Here is a 20489-nt window from a genome sequence, read left to right on the forward strand (position 1 = left end):
ACAGTATTGAAAATTTAAACTTCGGTGTGCGCATCAGCAAAATATCTTTATTTGTTATACATCTGTGTTAAAATATGGGGTAACCACACCGTGGCATCTTAAATGAGTTTATGCGAAAAAAGGAAGAGGAAGTGAATTTGCCATGACAAACAGTTTGAAATAATCTGTGGTGAACACCGAAAGGCTTCTTACAACCAAAATCTGTTACAGAAAATGAGCCAGGTAAGAAACAAAACAGTACTTTAAATTTCTGTTGCACAAAATGTTCTGTGACAGTATGTGCCGTGTTGCAGGCGCTGACAATTGTGTAAGATTTGAGTTCTCTGGATTGTTGAACATCTGTCTTCAGAGCACTTTTTGGTTTCTAAGAATGTAACATGGGGCAGGAAGTAGAGAAATCAACCAGAAGTAAGGTTTTCATGAGCCCAAAGGAGGTCACCGCAAAGATCTTATGAGATAGACTTGTCTTTAGAAGTGCCTTTGGGACTGTCTGGTCATAACTGCTCTCCCGGGTATGCGCAGCTGTATATATCTGCTGGGTGAAGTTACTCAACAGCCTCTGGGATGCATTCAGGTTCAAATGCAGCTTCCTTTCTCCTGCTGGTAAGTCAGAAAAACTATTTCCTGTTAGCAGTTCCTAGCTTCCCTCTTTACATCTCACAGCATTGTCAGTGAATTAACCTTGCCCTCGCTTAATTAGCCAGCAAGTTCTTCCTTGTACAGCATCCTAAGTTTAGTCACTAGATGGTTCTGATATAAGGATGTTGCAATACAATGGAAGAAACTTGAAAGTCCAAACTATCCCTGAGCTTTAACACTGCCCTTTCGGTTTCGTTTGTTTTGTTTTGCTTTGCTCTTTTTGCATAGGGAGAATGTCTTTGCTGATGTGGTGCTCAGACCATGAGACAGGCTCATTATGGAGATTTTTCTGATTATTTCTGGGATTGAAATACCTGCCTGTCCCACATACTTTCCTAGGTGTGGTCTCTGGGAGAACTGGTGTTAAAGCTGGAAAAACAGCAGTCACAATGAGGTCTGGGAGGTGTCGAGAGGAGGGATGGAGTGGAGCGGCCCAGCCAGGACTGTTCCACACAAAGGGAACAATATTGACCGTGAAGGTATGGGTGGCATTATAACCTTATTCCTTCTTCAGGGGAGCACTATAAATATACCACACTCAAGCACAGCTTTATTCATCTAAGAATAATCAATTGGTTCACAGATCACGGCAGTGGAAAGATATTCAAATTCAGAAGAGCCATAATAGAACTATTTAATACAAAGAAAATGAAAAGAAATGCAAATTAGGGCACAATATCATATTTTGACTTACTTAAGTAGCTAGTAGAAGGCACGAAATGGGCATCATCATACATCACCAATGGGTACAAGCTCCTAAACCTTTTGAGAATGTGGATCACAGTGTATTAGTTTGCTAGGGCTGCTATAGCAAAGTACCACAGACCAGGTATCTTAAACCAACAGAAATTTATTTTTTCATAATTGTGGAGGCTAGAAGTCTAAGATCAAGGTGTATGTAGGTAAGGTTGGTTTCTTCTGAGGCCTCTCGCCTTGGCTTATAGATGCTCATCTTGTCTGTCTTCACATGGTCTTCCCTTTGTATATATCTGTGTCCAAATGTTCTCTTCTTATAAGGGCATCAGGCATATCGGATTAGGGCCCACTCTAATGACCTCATTTTAACTTAGTTACCTCTTTGAAGAGCCTGCCTCCCAATACAGTCACATTCTGAGGTCCTGGGGGTTAGGACTTCAACAAATGGACTTAAAAAGGGACACTTGACTGACTTTTTAGAAGCTATACTAAAGAAGTAAGTATAATTCCTCAAATTATAGGATATATATTACTTTCTTATAACCTGCATTTCTTACTCATTACATATTTTTAATACTTCTCTATGTATTGAAACACCTATAACATCAATTTTTATTTTTTTTATAAAATTTTTTTAATGTTTATTTATTTTTGAGACAGAGAGAGACAGAGCATGAACGGGGGAGGGTCAGAGAGAGAGAGGGAGACACAGAATCTGAAACAGGCTCCAGGCTCTGAGCTGTCAGCACAGAGGCCCACCCAGGGCTTGAACTCCGGAACCGCGAGATCATGACCTGAGCCAAAGTCGGATGCCCAACCGACTGAGCCACCCAGGCGCCCCTATAACATCAATTTTAAATCATTATCTAGTATTCTGTCATACAAACACATTGTAATTTAGTTAACAATTCTTCTATTTTTAATTTAATTATTTGAATAAGAAATACATGCATACAGTTGCAAATCAAAACAGTATAGAAAGGGTAAACACTAAGAAGACTCCCGTCCTATCCCCCTTTCCTCATAAATAACTCCTTTTATTGGTTTCTTGTGTCTCCTTCCAGTGTTTTCTTATGCAAATAAAAAAGCAAATGCAAATATACATTCGTATTTCCCCTGCTTTCTTACACAACAGAGAACACACTGTTTACACTTCTCTGCACCTTTTTTTTTTTTTTTTTACTTAATATATTTCTAGACCGTGTCCATTATCAGTACTGCAAGAGCATCCTCATTCTCTCCTACAGCCACAAAACATACAATTGTGTGAATGAACCATAGTTTATTTAACCAGTGTCCTCTGCGGAAGGTTATTTCTCATCTTTTTCTATTACGTGCAGAGGGACAAAGAATAAACTTATACATATGTCATTTCCTACAATTACAGGTGTATTGCTAAGATAAATCCCTAGGAGTGGGATTGCTGAGTCAAAACGCCTTTGTAGTTTTGATAGACACTGCCTCGTTGCCCTGCATAGGGGCTGCGCCATTTTGTGAGCAGCGACTAATTTTGCACAGCCTCCCTAGTAGGATGAGCTACAAACTTTTGGATGTTGATCAATATCAAATGCCTCATTTTTGAACATTTAAGTTGCTTCCACTTTCACTACACTTAACAACACTATGATTAATATCCTTATAGCTTTACCTTGGCTCATGTTTTAATTATTCCCTTAAAATAAATTTCTCAAAGTTGATTATGTTGTTCCAGGAGTATCTGCATTTTTAGAGCTTTTTAACTGTACTTACTTGGGGGATTCTTGAAGTCTCCTGGGCTTTCAAGCATGGAGAGGAGCACTCTCCCCTCCTGCAACGTAATTAATGCGCTAAGCTTATATAGCTAATAAACAAAACTTAGAAAATCAGTTTTCTTTAAGCATTTAAACATGATTTTAAATTTAATTAATCAAAATCTCTTTAATGGTTTAAAATTTAATTACAAATTTAATATAAAGAATTATTTAGAATATTTCAAATGCTTTAAACAGCAGTGATAAAACTTACATTTACAATTTTAAAACAGCAATACCCTGAATTCAGTTCATTTTTATTTTATTATTATTATTTTTGTTTGTTTAAACTTTTTTTTAATGTTTATTTATTTTTGAGAGAGAGAGAGAGAGAGAACATAGGAGCAGGGAAGGGGCAGAGAGGGGCAGGGGAGGGAGATAGAGAATCTGAAGCAGGCTCTGCACCGTATGCTGTGGGGCCTGAACCCATGAACCATGAGATCATGGCTTCAGTCAAAGTCCAACGCTCCACCATCTAAGCTACCCAGGTGCCCCTTTATTATTATTATTATTTTTTAAAGATTTTATTTTTAAGTAATCTCTACACCCAGTCTGGAGCTCAAACTCAACCACCCCGAGATCAAGAGTCATATGATCTACTGACTGAGCCAGCCAGGTGTCCTCAATTCATTTAAAAACATTATTTGTATACTTGTTTTTACACCTTCCTAAGGTTGCAACAGTACCAATTTCTATACTTTCCTGGGATTATACTTTTCTGGTAATTTTATGAGAGACAAAATTTTTAAAAAGTCAGACAGACAGAAAGAAAATAGACTGCTTCAGACTAGGTTAGAGAGCCTGAACTGTCAATTTCATTGACTTGTAGTTTTATCTTCTAAGGTAATTCAAACCTAAATCATCTGTCATCTGAATACTCCTCCTCCCTCTGCCCCCCTTTTTTTTAAATAGGCTTTCTTTTTTAGAGCAGTTTTAAATTCACAGCAAAATTGAGTGGTAAGTACAGAGAATTCCTATATTCTCCCTGCCCTCACTCACGCACAGCCTCCCCCACTATCAACATCCCCCACCAGAGAGGTGCATTTGTTGCAACTGAACCCACAATGACACATTGTTATGACCTAAAGTCCATAGTTTACCTTAACTCACCAAAAGTTCACTTTTGGAGTTGTACATTCTGTGGGTTTGGACAAATGAATGGCATGTATCCATCATTACAGTATCATACAGGGTAGTTTCACTGCTCTAAAAATCCTCTATGTTCTGATTGTTCATCCTCCCATCCCACCTAAGCCCTGACAAACACTGATCTTTTCTTACTATCTCCACAGTTTTGTCTTTCCCAGAGTGACATGTGGTTGAAATTATACAGTATGTAGCATTTTCAGACTTGCTTCCTTTAATAGTTTGCACTTAAAGTTCCTCAATGTCTTTTATGGTCTGAGCTCATTTCTTTTTGGTGCTGAATAATATTCCATTGTTTGGATGGACCACAGCTTATTTGTCTGTTCAGCTACTAAAAGACATCTTGGTTGCTTCCAAGTTTTGGCAACTCTAACTAAAGCTACTGTAATATCAGTGTGCAGATTTTTGTGTAGACCGACATTTTCAGTTCATTTGGATAAATACCAAGGGGCATGTAAGAGTATGTTTAATTTTGTAAAAAACCTATAACTGTCTTTCAAAGTGGCTGTATCATTTTGCATTTCCACCAGCAATGGATGAGGGTTCCTATTCTCCACATCCTCACCAATATTTGATGTTGTCAGTGTTTTGGATTCGGGCCATTCTCATGGGTGTGTAGTAATATCTCATTGTTGTTTTAATCTGCAATTCCCTAATGAAATATGATGTTGAACATTTTTTTCATATGATTATTTGCCATCTGTATGTCTTCTTTGGTAAGATAAGCCCCTTTTTAATAGTTAGATTTTACTCATATCAAGGGAAATTTTCATGTCCACACTTTCATATAGATTTTAGTTTCTTGTAAGATGATCTCTTTTCCTGAAATAATGTATTCTTTTTTGTTTGCTTGGTCAGCATTATATAAACCAGTAACATGTCCCTGTTAAGTATTAAGTCCTGGTCTTCTAGCACTATAGGGAAACTAGGTAAGTCTTACTCGGCCTTGGAAGTAATAAGCCCTTTATAGGTTCATCTCCATGGGGACAAGGATAGAGATTATACTGCCTCCCTCCCTCTTCAGAGCATGTAGCTAATCCATCATCTTTCCACCCTCTCGTGGACCCCCTTCTCCTACTTCTTCCTATCTTTGGTAGAGTTTCTACTTTTTTCATTTGATTTGGCTATCTCACAGCTCCATGACTTTCCTTTTTCCTTCTTAATCAAATAGAGAAAATATGTACCATATTTTATCAAATATAAGATGGTATCATCAGCTGTGTCATTATTTTATATACCTCTAAGAAAGAAAAATCTTATTAAACTACACACAATGCCTTAACAATAGTCTGGGATGACTTAGGAACTAGTTAAACTACCCTCTCAACACTCTGAAATTCTTTTATTTCTTACAAGGGATTTGGCAATATTTCCTGCCTTCAGTTATATTTCTTGGTGTGTGATAAGAATCTTTTTGTATGTATCTTAGTAACAAAATATAACCAGCTCCATCTATTTGTGGGCATTTTTCTTTCTCAGTTTCCATAAAGTACTTGGTTGTTTCATTGAACAAAAATATGAAAAATATGTTGCCATTCCTCTGAAGATGAAGTCCTCACTAATATCAAATGCACATTCCATTGCTCTGTTTCACTGCCTTTCTATGTACACAATACCTCATTTCAACAAATGCCAAAATTACAGAAGAAACTTTTTTTAGACATTTCAAATGACAGTTAAATTCAACCTGTAAAATACCAACAATGTACGTTACTTAGTGAAAGTGAAAACATCATGAACAGCTGTGACCAAGTATGAACACGCAGCTCTTCACCAACAGCAATTTATAAAGCCATTCACAGTAGAAGTACAGTTTTAGAGATGTTAAAAATGTAAAAAAATAAAAGGGGGGGAGGGGCATCCGGGTAGCTCAGCTGATTGAACATCTGACTCTTGGTTTTGGCTCAGGTCACCATCCCAGAGTTACGGGATTGAGCCCCATGTCAGGCTTTGTGCTTGAGCACGAAGCTTGCTTAAGATTCTTTCTCTCTTAGGGTGCCTGGGTGGCTTAGTACGTTAAACATCTGACTTCGGCTTGGGTCATGATCTCACAGTTCATGGGTTCAAACCCCGTGTTGGCCTCTGTGCTGACAGCTCAGAGCCTGGATCCTGCTTAAGATTCTATGTCTCCCTCTCCCTCTCTCTCTCTCTGCCTCTTCCCTGCTTCTGCTTTCTCTCTCTCTCTCTCAAAAATGAATAAATATTTTTTAAAAAAAGGATTTTCTCTCTCCCTCTGCCCCTCTCCCCTGCACACTCTCTCTCTAAAAAAAAAAAAAAAAAGTTATCTTAGAATCAATAACTATGTATCTATAACTCATTAATTGTCATTTTCCATTAGAAAAAGCATAACACCCATAAATGTCAACATTCCCCTATTTATTAAAAATACACTTTAGGGGCACCTGGGTGGCTCAGTGGGTTAAGCATCTGACTCTTAATTTTGCCTCAGGTCATGATCTCATGGTTTGTGAGTTCGAGCCCCACATCAGGCTCTATGCTGACAGCTCAGAGCCTGGAGCCTGCTTTGGATTCTGTCTCCCTCTCTCTCTGCCCTTCCCCCACTTGGGTTCTCTCGCTCTCTCTCTCTCTCTCTCTCTCTCAAAAATAAATTATCAGTAAAAAAAAAATTTTTTTAAATACACTTTAGAAAATTAAGCATGGGGGCTCCTGGGTGGCTTAGTCGGTTGAGCATCTGACTCTTAATTTTGCCTTGGGTCATGATCCCAGGGTTGTGGGATCAGGCCCCACATCAGGCTCCATGCTGAACTGAGCGTGGAGCCTGCCTTGGGTTCTCTCCCCACCTCTGCCCCCTCCCCTGCTCATACTCACTTGCTCTCTCTCTCTCTCTCTCTCTCCCAAAAAATTAAGCATATTCTACTGCATTTGCCTTATTTAGGTTACAACTTTCATTTTATATAATATATGTAGACTTTTCCTTTTTTGTGTATCATTAAAGATTCATGGGTTTTCACAGATGAAACTCATTTAGTTGGCTGTATCTTGTTTTCTTTAGGTTGGCTTCATCATCCTTTTGACATTGCCCTGGTATTTTATAAACATCCTTGCTTTCTGAAAACATTAAGATATATTAAGCCTATCTTGATTTTTCTCTCTATTGTAGGATGTGGAATTAGATACTTTTAATGGCTGCTAGAATTAAAGACCAAAATCTGGGCACAACCTAGGGGTAACAAATTAGATTCCATGCCTGCTGTATCCAGGACATTGACTATGCCAGGCCACTTTGATAGCAGAGCTGGAAAAAATTATTTCTCTTTGATAATCTTGAGTTGACATTTATTTCTCCACTTTAACAGTAACATTCCAATCTAACTTTAAGTCCTCTAAGTTCTGACCCAATAAAGAATTTTTTTAAGTTTATGTATTTATTTTTGTTTGAGAGAGAGAGAGAGAGAGTACGCTTGTGTATGAGTTGGGGAAGAGCAGAGAGAGAGGGACAGAGAGAATCTCAAGCAGGCTCAGCATGGAGTCTGATGTGGGCCTTGATCTCACAACTGTGAGTTCATGACATGAGCCAATATCAAGAGTTGGTTGTTTAATCGACTGAGCTACCCAGGCACCCTGCCCACCCATATAGAAATTTTGAATTTGTTTTCTATACAACATACTACTTAAGTATTTAACCCCTCATTTAACCATAGTTTTATCATCCCCTCTCTTATTGTTTTTTTTTTTAAGATTTTTTTTAAAAGAGATCTCTCCACCCAACATGGGACTCGAATCCACAACCTCTGACCAAAAGTCACATGCTTCACTGACTGAGCCAGCCAAGCACCCCTCATATCCTTTCTTATAATCCTTATATATTTCATCATTCACCAATCTGTAGTACCTCTTTTGACACTGCTAAATTTCCTTCAAGAAATTTCTACACTCATGCTCATACCGGCATTACTCACAATAGCCAAAAGGTGGAAGTAACCCAAATGTCTGTTGACTGATGATGGGCTAAACAAAATGTGATACATACATAACATAATAGATTATTCTAATTTGAAAGGAAGGAAATTCTGACAACATCTGTGCTGCAACATAGATGAAATATGCTAGTTGCACAAAAGACAAATGCTGTATTATTCAACTTATATGAGTTACCTAGAGTAGTCAAATTCATAGAGACAGAAAATAGAACGGTGGTTGCCAGGGCTGGGCATGGGGGAATGCGGAGTTGTTTAATGGGTATAGAGTTTCAGTTTTGGAAGATGAAAAGCGTCTGGAGATTGGCTACACAGCAATGTGAATGTACTTAACCCTACTTAACTCTGGTTAAGATAGCAAATTTTATGTAGTGTATTTTCCCACAAGTAAAAACAAAATTTTATTCCTACTTTCATCAGTAGGGTATAGGAGTATTTATTTCTCCTAAAATTACTTTTATAATGAAAACAGCAACTAGTTTTATTTTTCAAAGTTTAATGAAGTTGATTGAAAGAATTAACCATCCTTAACAATATACGAATATTGTTAAGCACTTTTTGTAAATTTTGCGATGGAGAGTGAAAACATCCTCTAAGTATGGGTTCTTAACTTGAGGGCCCATGGATTTTTAGATCTATCACCAGGTTGCAGAACCCCTGAGCTTGTGTGCCAAATCACATGAGTGTTCATATGTGTTTCCCACCCCCTGAGAGAGAATCTATCGTTTACATCAAATTCACAAAAATCTATGTGACTCTAAAAGAAGCTTAATCCTATTGTTCTACAGAAATAGAAATCTTCAAAAGTGCCAGAATTGAGATTTGAAAATAATTTAAAATGCTACCAAAATAGACCAGATGTAGCAATTTAACAGGTAAATACAAAATTCTGCTTTTATGTTCAAAAAATTAATTTCTCAAGTGGAACCCCAGCTTAATAGCACTTCACGTGAAAACATCTGGGGAAGTAAGAGCAATCTTCTCTATCTCAGCCGCAGATCAGAATTATCCGCAGCTCTATCCAAACATACAGATGCCTGGGCTACTGCGCTGAAGACTTTAATTCAGTAGGTCTGTGATAGGCCTTAGCATCTGTATTTTTCTGAAGTTCAACAGTTGTTGCTTATGAACCCTTGTCCTGGGTTAAGCACCGTGGTTTTAGACAGCTTAAAATTGAATCCCCACTCCCATGTCACTAGCTGGGGGACTCTGCTAGCATTAGATGATTCATCTATAAAATGGGAGTAAAACTGTCCCCGATTTCATCATGTTATCATGAAGGTAAAATGAGTTAATGTCTTAATGGGGTTTCCACATTTAGCAAATAAATCTAGAAGACACACAGTTGAATTTAAATTTTATTTTATGTTTTCATTGAAATTTTAGATAATTTTTTCATATAAGTATAATCATGTAATATTTAGGACATACACTAAAAAAATAGTTCATTGTTTATCTGACCTCAAATTTAACTGAGTGTTTTATATTTTGTCTGGCAATCCTGTCTTAGGCATGGTGGGAACTCAAAAAATGTTAACGAAACCCAGTAACAGTCCCAAACTGTAGCTTCTACATGAGCCCCGAGTGTGAGGCAAGTTGTTTAAATGCTTGAATAGTTGGCTAACTAGCTGGCTATAAGTAGTTTTAGGCTAAATTAATGGTGAAGTCCAGCCAAGGGAACTGAGTTTCATCTCCCTTTCCTGTGGTTTGAGTAAGCTGGAGTAAAATTCAGGAAGACTTGAGCAGAAAAGATGAGTTCAGGGCGATGGAAAAACTCCCTTTAAGAACCACTTAGATTTCTCCAGAGTTGTACCAAGGTAAAGATTAGAACCAAAGTAGAAGATTGACCTCGAAGTGGCTGTTAGGCAACTGTAAGGAAAATTCTCAAGAGCTAGATCAGTCTATACATCCAGTAAGCTAAAACCTAAAGAGCAGTTGAGTTTCTCACCAACTGTAGCTGGGTGAGTCCTGTCAAAAGTGTCACAAAGGTCAGGGCGCCTGGGTGGCTCAGTTGGTAAAGCTTCCGACTTCAGCTCAGGTCATGACCTCACTCTCTGGGAGTTTGAACCCCATTGGGCTCTGTGCTGACAGCTCAGAGCCTGGAGCCTTCTGCAGATTCTATGTCTTCCTCTCTCTCTTCCCCTCTTTCTCTCTCTCAAATGAATAAACATTTAAAAAAAATTTTTTTTAAGTGTCACAAAGGTGAAAAAAAAAACCAAAAAAAAAAAAGTGTCACAAAGGTGATTTCCTAATTGAATGGTTGTATATATGGCCCAGTTGTCCTCCCAAATGCTCCAAAATAAGGTCAGGCAGAGTTAGTGTTGATAATGTGACTCTTACCAAATAATGACTCTTCATCCAGGAATTTCAAAGGATGTTCAATGATTGATGATGAAATATTATATGTATATCTGTAAACAATGTGATGGCAATTAAGTCACAATTAACAAGCATTGGTAAAGTGAATTTAAAATGAATCACTTGGGGCACCTGGGTGGCTCAGTCGGTTGAGCATAGGCTTCTGCTTAGGTCATGATCTCGCAATCTGTGAGTTCGAGCCCCGTGTCGGGCTCTGTGCTGACAGCTCAGAGCCTGGAGCCTGCTTCGGGCCTGTGTCCCCCTCTCTCTCTGCCCCTCCCCCACTCATGCTCTGTCTCTCTCTGTCTCAGAAATAAATAAACATTAAAAAAATTTTTAATAAAAAAATTAAAAAAATAAAATGAATCACAAACTTACTCTATAAATGTGTAGGCTTTTGTGATGAAATTAGGATGAGGAACACAGATAATATAAGACGGGTCTTAGTCAAGTGCCTAATGTGACTTAGAAGCAATTTTCAAATTTCAAATAAAAAACAATATAAACTGAAACTGATTGATCCTACTATATTTCTGATACTAATCAGTACCCGATATGAATCTCCCAAATAGTTTGGATTTTGTCCAATTTAGCTCGACTGAATTTTAAAATTTCTAAGATCAAGCCTACCTTTATGGATCCCAATACATCACACCAGGATTGTAAAATGTGGGCTATGTAAGTCATCCTAATGGAATGCAGAGAAAAGAATCATGGCTTCCACGTAGTCATGTGATAAAGGTATGTTCAAATCATTATTGTTGCACAGACCAAAATTTAAAACTCCTTTATGTGATAGTATCACTCAGTTGAAATTTAACTACCCAGCATGCAGGATGGCAAAAGAAACAGCTGAAGGATGCATTGAAGCATTTTAAGTAATATAATGTTACTGTGCAATGCTGAGAAATAGCAACTCTGATGGGAGGGGAAGTGAAAACCTCACTATTTCTATTTCTATTGTGTTTTCCAAAGAAGGGGTATGCTTATTTGCCTATTTCAATGGGGTTTTATTTTCTAATAGCACTGGTCCTCTCAATGAGGAGAAAAGCTCTTGCCACATTGGCCCTCTTTCCAGTCTTTCACATTTATACTAGTGGCTCCCATGTTTTTAGGAAAAGGGAGTCCATGAACCACTATTGTAAGCTGTGTCAAAGGTGTTCCATCTACTCGGCAGTTACTAATTATTCACTGTGCAATAGTGTTCTTCCCCCTTAGACTTTTTCTATTTAGAATATCAACAAGGGGTGCCTGGGTTGCTCAGTTGGTTAAGTGTCCGACTCTTGATTTCGGCTCAGGTCATGATCCCACGCTTCGTGAGATCGAGCCCTGCATTGGGCTCTGCACTGACAGCAAGGAGCCTGCTTAGGATTCTCTCTCTCCCTCTCTCTCTTTGCCCTTTCCCCACATGTTCTCTCTCTCTCTCTCTCTCTCTCTCAAAATAAATAAATAAACTTAAAAAAAAAAAAGAAAATGTTTTAGGAAGATAAAATATCAACAGAATTGCAGGTTACTTGTTCACTGTAGTCTGTACATGAAGACACAAAAATATGAAACCTCCAATTCCATGATTTCTACTGTGTAGAACATTTTCAAGAGATTAGGCTCTAAAATTTACAGGTTCTGTTTTGAATTTGCAAGATAATCCTTCCTCATGACTGAAAAATACTTCCCCAACAAAGAGGACCACTAGATCTGCTGTTTTAGCTATGCCCCACTCCCAAAACAAACATACAGGAAAACCCACTGGCTGAGTGATCCTTTGAATTTCCAAGTGACTCTGGGCTTTAGATATCAAGGCTCAGAAAGACTCAATATTCCTGGGGCTTTTAGATTTCAGAGTGACCTTGGCATGATTTTGTGGGCTAGCCTAGAAAACTAACCTAAAAGACACACATACACATTGCTAATAAAATACTACTTCTAAGATAAACAAACAATAGTTACAGATGACTTTTAGAAAATAATCTTTTCATTATTTTGGAAAAAGAATTTAGGTACATGGCCCTTTCATTAGAAATTTACTGGATGAACAGGACTTGAGGTTTATTTTTTAGTAACTTATGTTACATATTACCAAAAATGTTGATTCTGGCGATATCAGAGCCATGCTTTATTCATTTTAATCTATTAAAACAAAGCTATATGGAAATATATGGAAATATGGAAATGTGCTATAAATTTGTGTTAACATTGATCAGTAGGTAAATAGAGAGGAAAGACTTTAAGTTAAAATCAGTAAAGAACAGGGGTGCCTGGGTGGCTCAGTCAGTTAAGTGTCCAACTCCGGCTCAGGTCATGATTTCACAGTTTGTGAGTTTGAGCCCCGCATCAGGCTCTGTGCTGACAGCTTGGAGCCTGGAGCCTGCTTCAGATTCTGTGTCTCCCTCTCTCTCTGCCCCTCCCCCACTTGTGCTCTGTCTCTATCAAAAATAAATTAATGTAAAAAATTTTTTTAAAAATCAGTAAAGAACTGAAATAAGCAAACATTTGCTTTTCTTGGATTGAAGGATAAATTTATTATGGTCAGATTTTTCTGATCATGCACAGTTTTGAAGGCCATTTGTAATCACTTGTCATTTCTATCCCTTAGTCAATCAGGCCTACTTCTGATGCATCTTTGGATACTGGTCTAACTTCCCATTCTCATCACCGCCAACCCAACCACCAACTCTATCCAGCCCAGCTGCTCTCACAACCTGCTCATTCAATAGTTATAATGGCCCTTTTATACATCCTATCCAAACCCACTCCACTCCTCTACTTTGGCACATTCATTCTAGGATTTTTCCACTGTAGTTTTAAATGTGCACACTTTTATATTGAAAATTATTTTTCTCATCCATAAGATGCAAATATTTTACATATTTTTTGCAGTTGAGATATCGGGGCTCTATGGATCCATTGTTTTCTTAACTGGTGCCTGCGAGTAGAAAAGTTTCAGGCTTTAATTAATTGAACTAACACATTTGTAGCACATTATTTGAGCCTGTGCATTTATATCACACATTAGATATGCACATCGAATACATTCATAATGTATTTCCAGTTGGCTAGCCTACATCCTTTGCCTTTCTCTCTGTCTCTCTTTTTTTCTTTTTGTACTTGTTTATCCCTGGTAACTATAGAATATAGATGAATACTTTCTTTAGGTAAACTTTTGGACATGAGCTGTGATTTAAGAGGGGAAAGACCATCTCCCCTATATAAGTTGCTTATGTAAACATTTATTGACCATCTGCTCTGGGCCAGGTGACATACTAGGTATTAAGGATACCTAGCCCTAACGGGCACATAATGTCTATTCTATCTACAAGAAACTTTGTGCAGTGGGTCTCATATCTTAGCATTCTTAGGAGTCATGTGAGGTTTATTAGTTGAAATACGGATTCTGGATTTCTCACCTACCCCTATTTTTAAACTTTGGGGTGGGGCCCAGGAATCTGTATTTTATTTTATTTTATTTATTTATTTATTTATTTATTTATTTATTTATTTTTAGGAATCTGTATTTTAGTAAGTGATTCTGATGTGCACAGTCCATTGCTAACACTTAAAAAAATTTTTTTTAATGTCTGTTTATTTTTGAAAGAGAGCTAAAGAGCATGAATGGGGGAGGGGCAGAGGGAGAGGGAGACACAGAATCCCAAACAGGCTCCAGGCTCCAAGCTGTCAGCACAGAGCCTGATGAACTGTGAGATTATGACCTGTGCCGAAGTCGGACGTTCAACCGACTGAGCCACCCAGGCACCCCTGCATTGAAAACACTTTTAAAACACAACACTAAATTCTATTGAATGTTTAAGAAAAATGCTATTTCAAGGAAGATGTTATTTAACCGGTTTCCTTTTCCATAATTTTTTTTCATCATTTTTTTAAAATAAGAAATCTCATATTCTGAGATTACCAGTTAAGAATAAGAAGATTTAGGGGCTGTGCTGGCAGCTCAGAGCCTGGAGCCTGCTTCAGATTCTGTGTCTCCCTCTCTCTCTGCTCCTCCCCTACTCATGCTCTGTCCCTCAAAAATAAACATTAAAAAAATATATATTTAAAGTATAAATACTTTACTAAAAGCCTAGAAATTTATCCTGTATTTTTCCCCCCAGCATTAACCCATAAAATTAAATACCTTGTAACACTGTTACAACAATGTTATCACTCTGTAAAAGTTTAGCTTTCAAAGTTTACTACTCTGAGTCTGCTTTTTCTTTGTAGACACTTTTCCTGCAAGTAGGGTCTCCTGCTTCAAGGAGAGGAACATTTAGTGTTTCTAGTCCAACTAAAGGCCTAAATTATGATTTGCTTGAGATGTGGCTGCTAGCCATATGTGCTCTACTTGGAAAGAGATTGTTTTTAGGGGCCTACTTATTTATTTTTTTAATGCTTCAGGAGTTTATTTCAGTTTGTCTCACCAAAACCAGAAAATCTGAAGAAAGTAGAATTCGGTAATTCAAAATTTCCTTAATGATTTAAGAAAGTAGAGAAACAATGACATTTACATATATTATGCAATTTAGGGTGGAAAATGTTGATATGACTACATCCTGACATTAAAAAAATACTTTTGACAGTGTTTTCTAATTACCAACAGTGATGGCTGTGTAGAATTTGGTAGTTTTCTTTTAAAATTTGGTATTTTGAGTTTGATCAGGCAAAGGCCCCACTCCCACTCACCCCCCCCCCCCCCCCCATCTTAAACCTTCTTTTCCAAATCACCGTGAAGTCTCTCCTACAGCCAGGCTGACATCAGCCTCCAGACTGCTTTCCTACACCTTTTTTGCATTTCAACTGCAAGTTCTTTAGGCTTTTAGAGCTGCTTAAAGGGATGCCCTTGCTCACCCTACTGAGAGGAAATCCATTGTCTTAACTTCTTTACCAACTGTATCCATGCAGCTAAGGATGTATATATACCTACATATAAATTGACAGTTACTTGGCTGCCATATATATGATTATATATGATATTGGTGTATATATGTCATTTTTTGACAGCATTAAAAAAAATCTGTGTGATTTTTTAAATTTACATCCAAGTTAGTTAGCAAATAATGCAACAATGATTTCAAGAGTATATTCCTTAATGCCCTTTACCCATTTAGCCCATCCCCCCTCCCACAACCCCTCCAGTAACCCTCTGTTTGGTCTCCATATTTAAGAGTCTCTTATGTTTTTGTTCCCTTCCCTGTTTTTAAATTATTTTTGCTTCCCTTCCCTTATGTTCGTCTGTTTTGTCTCTTAAAGTCCTCATATGAGTGAAGTCATATGATATTTGTCTTTGTGTGATATTTTTTAATAAGCAGGAGACAATTACCCACATTACACTTAAATAAAATAAAACAGGGGTGCCTGGGTGGCTCAGTCGGTTAAATGACTGACTTTGGCTCAGGTCATGATCTCGCATTTTGAGAGTTCCAGCCCCGTATCAGGTTCTGCGCTGACAGCTCAGATCCTGGAGCCTACTTTGGATTCTGTGTCTCCCTCTCTCTGCCCCTCCCCCATCTCCACTTGTGCTCTGTCTCTCTCTCTCTGTTTCTCTCTCTCAAAATTAAAAAAAATTTAAATAAAATAAACAATCTCACCATGTCTCTCTTAAAATAGCTACAATGCCTTTGATCTAATTGGAATCTTAACAGAAAATCTTATAACAGCAATCATTTTGTTTATTTAAAAAAAAATTTTTATGTTTTTATTTTATTTTGAGAGACAGAGAGACAGAGTGTGAGCGGGGGAGGGGCAGAAGAGAGGGAGACTCGGAATCTAAAGCAGGCTTCCGGCTTCTGGCTCTGAGCTATCAGCACAAAGCCTGATGCAGGGCTCGAACTCAAGAACCTCGAGATCATGACCTGAGCCAAAGTCTGATGGTTAACTGACTGAGTCACCCAGGCATCCCCCTCCCCGCCCCCACCACTTCTAATTTTTATTCAAATTTTACTGAACTTTTCTTCTACAAAAATTACTCTACTCCATAATAAAGACTGTGAAACTCAAAGTTAAATAATAAGTTATCAACTTTGCTTCATGTGTGAAAAAAAAAATTACAGGATTTCATAAGATTTCTTTACATACTCCTCTTCTTCAGTTAACTTACTTCTGCAAGTATGGATGATTACAGCACAGGTCCCCATGAAAGATTGCAGCACTAGGCTGCTATATATAGCTGTGCAGGTTGTACAGTCCACAACCTGCACAATCGTATGGGACAGCTCTGATTGCAGAGGCTTATCTTCCTACATTTCCTGGGCTTTGTGTTTGCAGTCTAATAAGAATAGAAACCAAAAAGGGGCGTCTGGGTGGCTCAGTCGGTTAAGCTCCGACTTCAGCTCAGGTCATGATCTCTTGGTCCGTGAGTTCCAGCCCTGCATCGGGTTCTGGGCTGATGGCCTGGAGCCTGCTTCCGATTTTGTGTCTCCTCTCTCTCTGCCCCTCCCCCGTTCATGCTCTGTCTCTCACTGTCTCAAAAATAAATAAACTTAAAAAAAAAAAAAAAGCTGCTGAGGATTCAACTCAGTTAAAAAAAAAAAAAAAAAAAAGAATAGAAACCAAAGAAATATATTTCATCAATAGAAAGCTCCAGTTATGCCCTCCATGCAGTGGCATATAAGCCATTTGCTTTCAACACAAGAGGTTAAAAAAAAGATCCAAATATGTCAAGACCAGGACAATTGCATTATTAAAGCAATAAATAAATAATAAAAGCAAATAGAAAGCTCAAAGTCTTTGAGCTCGGAGTCATGGAGATGCATCTTGTGTCATTTAAGATACAAGGTTTATGAAGTCATGATGGTAGTGATTCCACCCCTCCTAAAGTAGGCCTTTCATTCTCCCTTAGGATTTATATATATTTTTAAAGAGGATTTTTAAAGTTTATTTATTTATTTTGAGAGAGACAGAGACAGAGACAGAGAGCATGCATGTGTGCACATGGGAAGGGCAGAGAGAGAGGGAGAGAGAGAATCGCAAGCAGGTTCTGTGCTGTCAGTGTGGAGCGCTACACAAGGCTTGAACTCAAAAATGATGAAATCACGAACTGGGCCAAAATTAAGAGTCAGTCTTTTGGGGTGCCTAGGTGGCTCAATCCAGTTAAGCATCCGACTATTGATTTGGGCTGGGGTCATGATCTCGGGTTTGTGGGTTCATGCCCCACCTCAGGCTCTGCACTGACAGCATGGAGCCTGCTTGGGATTTTCTCTCTCTGTCTCTCCTCTCTCTCCCTCTCTTTCCCTCAAAATAAAAAAATGCACTGAAAAAAAAGAGTTGGTCACTTAACCAACTGAGGCACCCAGGCGCCCCTACAATTGATATTTCTAAGCATGGCCGCTAACTTCAGGCACTTGATTTATCTTAGCACATGGATGAGGTCACAAATTCCCTTCTTTGATCAAATGCTTGTTATCAGTACTGTACAAATTTATACCTGAGCAGAATGTTTTGAAATGTAAACGTAAATAAGATTTCTTATAGCAATCCAAAAGCAACCCAAACTGGCTTTATTAGTAACCAAGGAAAATTAGCAGGCTTTTATACCGTAATCATTACACGGATTCTGTAACTAAAAACTAACAAGTGCATGTGTTTAAGTATTATTGATGCAATAGGTGACTGATTCCAAATCTGAGAATAATAATATGGAAACATAATCAAGTAACAACATCCTCCATTACAATCTTCTGTTTTGTGAACAGGTTCAAGACCTGCCTTATGAATGGCTAGAAAAACAGTCAGCATCATGTTGGAATTTGAAATGTGTACAGATAGTCCTCTAACATTGTCTTAACCTATTTCTGCCCTTTGGGCCATGGCAGCCTAAAGTCCATTATTACAAGATTGGTTTCTCTTGTTATCAAGAGCTCTTTAAAGTCCAAATGCCCTTTGGAGACTTGCCATTTGTGGTATGAACATAACAATAATATGAATTAAATATTTGTACATCCACTTTGAGCAAAAATTCTGAAGACGTATTCTAGGGTAAATAGGATCCTGTGATTAAATTAGATTGGGAAAATGTGGAATCAAAGTCAGTTCACTTGCACTTTTCAAAGCTCTGAAGATGCTAGTGCATTGGGAATCTTCAGAGACCATTCTAATGGGCAGCATTCCTACAATGTATTTTACCAAAGAAGGAGAAATTTGTGAGATTGATGTTTTACTGGACATCCTTAGGGAGGGGTGTTGACCTTGCCGGGTAAACCCCTTCTAACATCCAAGCAGAAAGAATGTTAATATGGGTACATGATAAATGGAGTTCTTAAGGATACAGTGGGAGGAGTAAGGGAATTAACAGCTCAATTTCCTTTTGCTTCGTCCTGTGGCCCTCTCTTGGCTGCTGTGGGATACCTGACAGTGACCTTCACCTAAGAAGACCAAGTGAATTCAGGGTACAGCTCAGGCGAAAGGACATTTCACATGGGCATCTGCAGCCAGCTTTGATTCTGACTTGATGGTAGATTGTTACCTTTACGTGTAAAGGTGAATCTGGAAGGCCTTCAAGATTACTTCTCACTGGGGGACTCACAGGGTTCCTGAGGCTCAAGGGCAGATCCAGGTTCCATGAGGCTTGAAAGTTACTCAGTTTGTAGTAACTTGTTAGTTAAAGGAAACTTGTTCATAGAAAGAATACAAAATTAGGGACAAAAGTGACTATTTAAAATGAGGAAAGAAATTAAAACAAATTGGATTTTTTAAACTGACAAACTCCATGAATATCACAATATCTAGGGAAAACAACACAAATTTGATTTCCTGCCTGACACACTTCTATTTTTAATATATAATTTGTACATTTTTTAAATTTTATTTATTTACTTATTTATTTATTTTTGCTGCATGCTTGTTGTTTGCCTCTTCATAGGAAGGTTTCAAAGATTTTATGTAGACTAGAAAGATACTAGAGGCTTTCCTCTAGCAAGCTTGAAATGTGTTACTGAAAATTTAGAAAAGTTTCTCTCTTTTTTTTGACACTTTAAAATTTATTTTTGAGAGGGGCGCCTGGGTGGTGCAGTTGGTTAAGCGTCCGACTTCAGCCAGGTCACGATCTCGCGGTCCGTGAGTTCGAGCCCCGCGTCAGGCTCTGGGCTGATGGCTCAGAGCCTGGAGCCTGTTTCTGATTCTGTGTCTCCCTCTCTTCTGCCCCTCCCCCATTCACGCTCTGTCTCTCTCTGTCCCAAAAATAAATAAAAAACGTTGAAAAAAAAATTAAAAAAAAAATTTATTTTTGAGAGAGAGAGAGAGAGAGAGAGAGAGCACGCGTGCACACGCGAGTAGGGGAGGGGCAGAAGGAGAGACAGACAGAATGTGAAGCAGGCTCCAGGCTCTGAGCTGTCAGTGCAGAGCCCAATGTGGTGCTCTAACCCATGAACTGAGAGATCATGACCCGAGCCGAAGTCAGACGCTTAACCGACTGAGCCACCCTGGTGCCCCTAAAAAAGTTTCTTTCAGCAGCATATCTTATCAGAAATGTCATGTAAAATTTTAGGACTATTGTCAAATTTGGGGAACTTTTACCTAGTCTCTTTCATATATGAGAGCATCTCAAGTCTTCTTGTCAGTAGTCACTGACTAATTGACGACTACTCTTTGGTTGAAGACACTCACTGGCGGTTTGTCCCCAATGTCCTTTTGTAGTGGCTTATTAACGAGCTTTATTTTGAGCCCTGTACCTTCACATCATGGTGCCAGGTGAATTAGCACAGTGGGCAGCAGGAGTATTCCTGGAAACAATTCCTATGCTGGCAATGACTCAACTATACACAGAACCTACTTAATGTGTGAGTCTCCTTGATATATCCCATTAAATTCAAATGGAATGTGTCCTCAATTTAGCTCTGACTTAGCTTCGTTCCCCAAATGCCCGTGGCCATTCCAACAACACTCACCTGTCACAAGGGTGGGAAAGTCAGAGTAGGAAGAACATAGATATTAATTA

The 20489-nt window shown here is 38.4% G+C and overlaps 1 protein-coding gene across 1 annotated transcript in view; it reads left to right on the forward strand.

Annotated features, from left to right (window-relative positions):
• Positions 1 to 495: 495 nt before the first annotated feature.
• Positions 496 to 20489, forward strand: part of TLK1 (tousled like kinase 1) — a 190975-nt gene continuing 170981 nt past the window's right edge. Inside the window, exon 1 of the mRNA XM_060621612.2 lies at positions 496 to 603. The gene's annotated coding sequence lies outside the window, so the exon portion shown is untranslated. The remainder of the gene's footprint in view (positions 604 to 20489) is intronic.

This window comes from Panthera onca, chromosome C1, assembly GCF_046562875.1.
Source record: "Panthera onca isolate mPanOnc1 chromosome C1, mPanOnc1 haplotype 2, whole genome shotgun sequence".
Taxonomy (NCBI): domain Eukaryota; kingdom Metazoa; phylum Chordata; class Mammalia; order Carnivora; family Felidae; genus Panthera; species Panthera onca.